Genomic DNA, 7,901 nt, shown 5'->3' with positions numbered 1-7,901 from the left:
AGCTTACTATATGTATAGTTATCTTTTTGTATCGTTTAACATTTGAGAGTTCTAATATAATTATTGTTATCGTTTATGTTGCATATTTTGCCTGTGTATAGCTTTTATTTTTTTACTATTAAATACTAATTATCATTAAATATTAGTGAATATAAAAACACGCCATTGTCTGAATTAGCGTAAGATTAAGCTAAATAATGTTCCATTAAAATACAATTGTATATACAAAATAATTTTTTTTCTATTTATCTAAATATTAATGGCAGTCTAGATTTTTGGATATTGGGGACAAAAGATGTATTCTATTGAGTTTATAAGTAAAGAGTTTATAAGTAAAAATTTTTTAGAAACTTACTTTGTCTATATGTATTATACGTGAATACAAATTGCTCAGGCTACCTAGTACAAATAGAAGAGATGGTATCCCATCCACTATAAAGTCCAGAGTAATTTCAGATGTAAACATGCTCGAAATCTAGAAACAGTGTTAAAAGTGGAATAATTAATATAATTTCATGGAAAAATAATCCAGTATACAGATCCAATTAAATATCTCGCGTTAATACTCTTCGTTATAGCTCCGATACAATAACATCTGTTTGGTTACTTATTGTATTTTATTTGTATTTTAATATTATATGTTATTTCCGATCTTTTAATTGAAAACATATTTATTATTTAATTGAAAAAAAAAATTATTTTTTAAAGCTGTGACTACCTGAACAAATACAGACGACAGCATGACAACAGAGATAACAACTCTTGTTAAATGAGCGCTCCACTCGCTTTGATAAGGCCACAGTCCACTAACCGATAGAAGAAATCGGATAAATTTGTAGTAATGCTCTTCAGGATGTTCCATTTGCTTCGAAAGTTTCAATAGAACTGACTGCGAGCCAGTTGTATTACTTATAGTTATTTCCCTCTGAAGTTCGTCTGATTTTTACATTTTTTATTTTTTTTCTTTCAGCATCATGCGTTATTAGGCAAATAACATCAAAGGAAAATGCATGTATTTAATGTGGGAGCGAAAATTGTTCCATGATGTCGGAAGAATTGATCACTAAATTATTCAGTATTCGCGTAATTTCATGGGAAAGAACCATCGATAGGCTCTCCAGATGGAAATTGTCATTAGTTTTTTCTACGGTTTCTTTTTCATGCGCGATTATTTTGTAGATTATAATTTGTAAATAATTTGTATCGTTCAATTTTTCTATTATAATAGGAAAAGTTGAGGTGAAAATTAAAAAAAATTTAACATAAAAAAATACTTTTGCGGCATTCATACATATTAACTTTACAGTACATTACTGTTATTGATATACTCCATAAATGATCGTTAGAAACAGGTATTTCTTTTTAAATATAGCTATAAATTTAGATGTAAAATGCAAAAAATAGATATTTAATTCTGCGATATCAAGGAAAACGGAAAAAGTATATGTACTCTAGAGAAATCCTTACTACAACTGATCTCTATTTTTCTATTTTTCTAAAAGAAATTTTGATAAATATTAAAAATAACGGAAGCAACTCCAATAACCATGACCTTGACATGTGTTGTCAAGATTATCGGAGCTGCTTCGTTATTATTAATATTAGCCGAAATTTTTAGAGACTTGTATCTTTTCCTTAAAATCCATCTATTTAAAAATATAAAAAAAAATTCACTCATCGAAGAAAATTTTCCATTGCAGTAAGAATCATGAATGAAATACTTTTACATTGTATTTTTTAAATAAGACGAATTAGTATAATTATAAAAAATTATTTATCAATCAATTCAAACGAGGTTTAGTGTTAGTGTTTAGTGTTAGTGATTAGGTTCAATGTGAATGCAATGAATTTGTAATCAACAATTTGATTCTGACTTTCATCCTGCGTCACGCCTTGATTTATAAGAAGTTGATTGGAGAATTATAATTGATTTTGGGTAAAAAGAATATGAGAATTATAATTGATTTCGGGACTAATAAACTAATATTGTACTTAAACGCTATATTTCACGCAGTATGTAATAAAATGGCGACAATATCTTCGGTTAGATACATCTCTTCTACACAAGATCTAAGAAATATTATTAATTTTCCAGTGACAAATTCCTTGATTTCCTATTTTTTTAAATTAAAATTTTTCTCTAAAATTCATTCCTATAAAAATATAAAAATAGAATTGACTTACACATAATTCTATTTAGAGATCAAAGAAATGAAACTTTTCATGAAAAATAAATTAACTATAGATTCGTCAAAGAATCTCCCATTGACATAAGAATCACGAGTGGGATACGTCATATTTTTAAAATATTTGCATAGAATCACAAAGTATTCTAATAATTATAAAGTAATTGCTCGATATCTTCGCATAGAATAGCGAAAATCGGTCTCTCATGATTATTCAATTGCCAGCATGAATATCAATTTTCTATGAATTTCCTCTGGACAAGATGACGCCACGTTCCAACGCGTTCGATAAGTCCGTTATAGTCGTCATTAAAATTTCTTTTTCAGCCACTCTGACTAATAGTTGTGGATCGACGCCATAACTAAAACTTCGTACATCGTCATACCAAATGACCACACGTCCAAACGCGTTGAAAATTTGTTATGCCTCAAGCTCTCTGGTGCATACATAAAAAAATTGTTTATTTCTCTGATAAAAAAATAATTCAATCTTAAAAGAATTAGCGAGAAAATATAAAATATTATATTATATAATAATATATAATATAGAATAATATATATTATATAATATATAATAATATATAAGTAATATATATTTTCAAACGTGAAGCGTTATTTTATTCTATTATTGTTAAAATATTGAGAAAAAAGAACAGATTTTTAATCATTATGCTATCTATAATTATTATGCTTTCTTACCATTTAATTGGAATATTACGAAGAGTTTTAAATACATAATAATCACTGGCAGCTATCACTTGCGCAAGACCGAAGTCACTCATTTTCACTTGACCTTCGTTCGCTACTAGGATATTTCTCGCTGCTAAATCTCGGTGAACAATGTTCATACTTTGAGATATTCCATACCCGTAACGATGTCTAGAGCGAAGCCTAACAGTATTTTATATGTACCGATGCGAATTTAGATAACTCAACAATGAACCATAATGAAATAAATTCCATCACCAGAATTCGGTCCACTGAGCACAAAATTTTTACAATGTTTGGATGATTGAGTCTCTAAAAATAAATTTAAAAAGAGAACAATGAATATAATTTACAGAAAGTTTAAACACACAATTCCTGAAAAAATAATAATTGATTATTAAAATGACTTATCTCCATGATTTTAATTTCTCTTTCGAAGTCAAGCACATTTTCTTAGTCCTCTTGCGTCTTGAGTTTTTTGACGGCTACTTCCTGCTCCGAATCAACTTTCTTACCATTGCGTCTCCTGAGCATATCCTTATATACTTCACCATAAAAGCCTTCGCCTATATGTCCTTGCAAGATCACAATTCAAATTTTCATTTATCTCGTAAGTACGCTGCCAGCTTGAGAGCTATCTTTACTGTTGCAAGCCTTGTCATTGGTTTTACTTTTATTAGTTTTGCCTGAGCTATCTTCGCAATTCGGACAATAATCATTACCATTACCCGCAAATGGCATCTTGTACAATTCGCTGTTTAGCCAATGCAAATAAAATGACAATTCATCTATGTTGCTGTCTTGATTCTGATAGCTGACTAATTGCTCTGTAGCTTTTAAAAAAATTAATTTAATTCTTAACTCTCATATCACTTATCACAATTAAATATTATTATTTGTAAAACAATATATACTTGTATTACATTATTCTAATGTCTAAACATAATTTGATCATATTTTTTTTTCGTAAATAGCATTCAATCAATTAGTCAAGAATAATATCAATTACTTTTGCTGTTAAAAAGATTTAAATCGACAAACTATGATCGTTCCAAGTAATATTAGTGTAATCAGTGACCAAACTCGTTTGCGATTCACTATATGATTTGCTTTCTTCTGTATAAATACTGCCATTCTCATCAATGTTTCCATCGGCATCTCGGAAAAACTTGGGGCATATAGCGTACGTATAAGTTCTACGAGCATTATATATTTCATAGAGAATCTGATTGATATCTCTATAATAGGGTGAGGTTGTTTCCTTGCTATGGAATTATTTTTGCCCCAGCATTCCAACATTAATTTATAGATTTCGTTTGGACAATCTTTAAGAGGAAGCAATCGGTTTCCACATTTATAATACTGCATATATATACTGCAAGACAATATGATTTAATCACCATAGTTAGAGTTTCTAATAAAATAATTCTATCAGCGTAAAAAAAATAACGTAATGAAATTTTTGTTTCTAATAAATATACCATTTTAACAGTATGAGTTTTGTGATATTTGGATGGAGAAGCCCCTCTGGAAAATATCTCCCAAATGGTCGTCGCCAGTGCCCATATATCTGCTTGAAGACTATATTTTGCTGATGTAAAATTCGTGTAACATTCTGGTGGTATCCAATATATGCTGCGCAAAATAACGAAAAATCGCGAATCCTTATATTACAGTTGAAAAGAAAACAATGAATATAATTAAAAAGATTTTTATTTCTTTACTTACTCGTCCTCAGTATAAATGAAGAAACCAGGATCACCCAACAATGAAGTTGTTATCTGTGTGTGAATGTACGAGAACGTTCCGGCATCTTATATTTCCATGAATTATATTTCCATGATTCTCCTCTTACATATTCTTGCATGTTTAAGATATTAACATTAGGATATAACACAAATATTTGGAGAAATTTACTAAATGTCATAGAGCTGTTGCCAGACAAACGGTGGCTTCTACCATATCAACCGTTAATACAGATTTACTATTGCTGCACAGGTACTTGTCCAGCGGGCCCAAATTCACTAGCTCGAGTAGCATTCCAGTCGGAGCTACAGTTATACCATATATAATCTGAAAAGTAGTATTTTCACGCTTTCACAATTTAATACCTTAATATCAGAAATCTTAGACTGATATTTATCTACTAAAGTTACTGAACGTAGTTGACTCCATTTACTGACCAAAATTCTAAAAATTCTTTGGTATAATTATTCTCCTCCGTCTTCAGTATCTTCATCATAATCTCGAGCTTCTTGCCTTTAGCAACTCGCAATATAGCTCGATGCAAATTCGTCATGGAACAGATCAAATCTTCGTCGCTTTTTGAGATCGCTTTGTATACCTGCAATTCATATTTCAGATTCATTTTATATAAAAACGCATTTAATAAATACGTTTTTGATAAAAATATAAAAATATATATAACAATATAATATAATATAATATAATATAATATAATATTAATAAAATACATAAAATAAAAAAAATAAATAAAATAAATAAAATTAAAAAAATTAAAAAAATTAAATAATATTAATATAATATTATATAATATAATATAAAAATATAACTTTCATGTTTATTAAAAACGCATTTATTTTGTATAACAACGCTTTTCAAATAATCGACGTAAAACAATAAAATACCCGAAATGAAACGAGGCACATGTTTTACCCGTTCGAATGATCTCACGAATTAAATTAAGTGACATGCTCATTTGTTCTAAGTCTTTTCATATCACTGAACATTGGAGCACATGAATGCAACTGCTCCAACTGCCATTTTATCTATGATCCAAGTGCTCTCTGGGTTAATTTGGAGCATGCGGCACGAACAAACCTGTGAGCTCTTGTCGCAGAATTTCATTTTGTATCGATGATACGAAGCAAAATTCTATTTTCTGATTGGTTGCAGAGCGTCATACGACGAATGTCCATGTGAATCCAGTAATACGAATGTGGAATAGGAAATGCGTCATAGAAGTAACCAATCAGCGTTAAGGGCATTCTACAATGCGTTGCAAACACCCGTTGTCAGTCAAAACGTTTGTTGCGACAATTAGAAGCGTTTAATGATATTATTTATGCTTTTGATTGATTGTCGTGACAAACATTTAAACTGGCAACGCATTGTAGAATACCCTTTGTTCTGCATTATTCCAAATAGCGCTAATACCTGTTACAACCTTTTATAGCGTTTTTCATTAACTGACTCGACGCAATTCTTAAGTTAACTCTAATCATAAGTTCAATTTGAGACTCGACCTACAAAGGGTATAGTCAATGTGATGCTATAAATGCGTTTTTTGATTAGTCAACTTGTAAAATTCTTTCTTCTGATCCATCAAATGCTTCAAAGCATTTGTAGCAAGACATTGACCAAAGCCAAAGTGTCATAGCGGAAAGAGTTTTCTTCTAATCTCCATCTCAAATTGTTCATGAGATTTTATTAAATAAATTATTAAATAAATTATTATTTTATTAAATAAATTATGCGAGTCAATAAATAATATATTACACAATGAGAATATTGAGTAAGAAATTTGTGTTATATGTTAATAATATAATCATTATATAATCATAATATAATCATAATTATGAAAACATGTATTTAATATTAATATATCATTGAATGATATATAAATTTTGATCACAACAAATATTGTAAACAATAATTTTTACAGAAAATAGCAGCATAAATACGAAAATTATTCGAGATGAATTTGGAAAAATTCAACGGCCGAAGAGATTCTATGTGAATATATGGACAATAGTTTTAATTGAAAATATTGTAACATTAATAATATGTTTTGTTGGCACTGAATCTACACAACTACAGCATTAAAGTTATAAATTTTTCTTTTTAGAAAATACCATATTAAAATGTTCGGACAACAAATTCATCCTATAGCGAATCATCGTTTGAAAGTGAAAAATGGTAAGTTATTTATATATGTACATTGGAAAATGAAAAACTTTGATTTACGAAAATATTATTTTATATTTAAAGTAATGACGAATTTCATTTTAGAGAATATAATGCAGTACAGCATCGTTTAACTATGAAATGTTTACTCAAGAAAAAAAGAATTTACATAGAGCTTCCTGGAAAGATAATAAAAGCAAAGAATTGGTACATTATATTATTGAAATATTGAATAAATAGATCCATTTTCCACATTCAAAAATAAGAAACGTATGTGGGAAATTATAAGTAATGAACTTATAAAGAAATATGGAACTTTTCATTCACCCTTGCAGAATACTGAATATAAAAATATGTTAAAAAAAAAAAGAAATGCTGCAAAGAAAAATAATAAAAATCAGAAAAATGTAATATAGCCTTTGAAGGAGAATTTGAATTAATTATTAGGTGTACAACTTTGCTTCCGCCGTTTTCCTATAGATGGCTTTAGTGGTAAGTGGTGGTCGAAATAAATAGATCATAGACGTCATACAATAAACTTGGGTATCTGTCAACATAACCCCATAGAAACATTAGTTGATTTGTGTGTTCTGCGTCATAAAGTTATTCTCGATTGAAAATGTCAGTTTACGAGCCAAATTCTCGTCATTTGCGGGAGGTTTTAATTTTTTGCTTCAATATGAAGAAATCTGCGGCTGAGGCTCATCGAATGCTCTCAAATACTTATGATGAGGCCGCTATTAGTGAAAGAACGTGTCGTGAGTAGTTTCAACGCTTCAAGAACGGTGATTTTGACATCCAAGGTTATGCTCTGTATTTGGTGGAACTAGCTCGGCGTAGTGTATTATGAACTGTTAAAACCGACTGAAACAATCACAGGCGATCGAACGCAATGATGCGTTTGAGCCGAGCATTGAAAGACAAACGGCCGCAATACAACGAGAGACACGATAAAGTGGTTTTGCAGCATGACATTGCTCGATCCCATGTTGCGAAAGTGGTCAAGACATACTTGGAAACGTTGAAATGGGAAGTCCTACCCCCGCCGTATTCTCCAGACGTTGCTCCCTCTAACTATCA

At 29.9% G+C, this 7,901-nt stretch overlaps 1 pseudogene; it reads right to left on the bottom strand.

Annotated features, from left to right (window-relative positions):
• Window positions 1-848: 848 nt before the first annotated feature.
• On the bottom strand, window positions 849-5,262 carry LOC105617856 (annotated as a pseudogene).
• Window positions 5,263-7,901: the final 2,639 nt, after the last annotated feature.

Source organism: Atta cephalotes (assembly GCF_000143395.1).
Source record: "Atta cephalotes unplaced genomic scaffold scaffold00014, whole genome shotgun sequence".
NCBI classification, from domain to species: Eukaryota; Metazoa; Arthropoda; class Insecta; order Hymenoptera; family Formicidae; genus Atta; species Atta cephalotes.
This window is presented reverse-complemented; position numbering and strand designations above follow the sequence as displayed.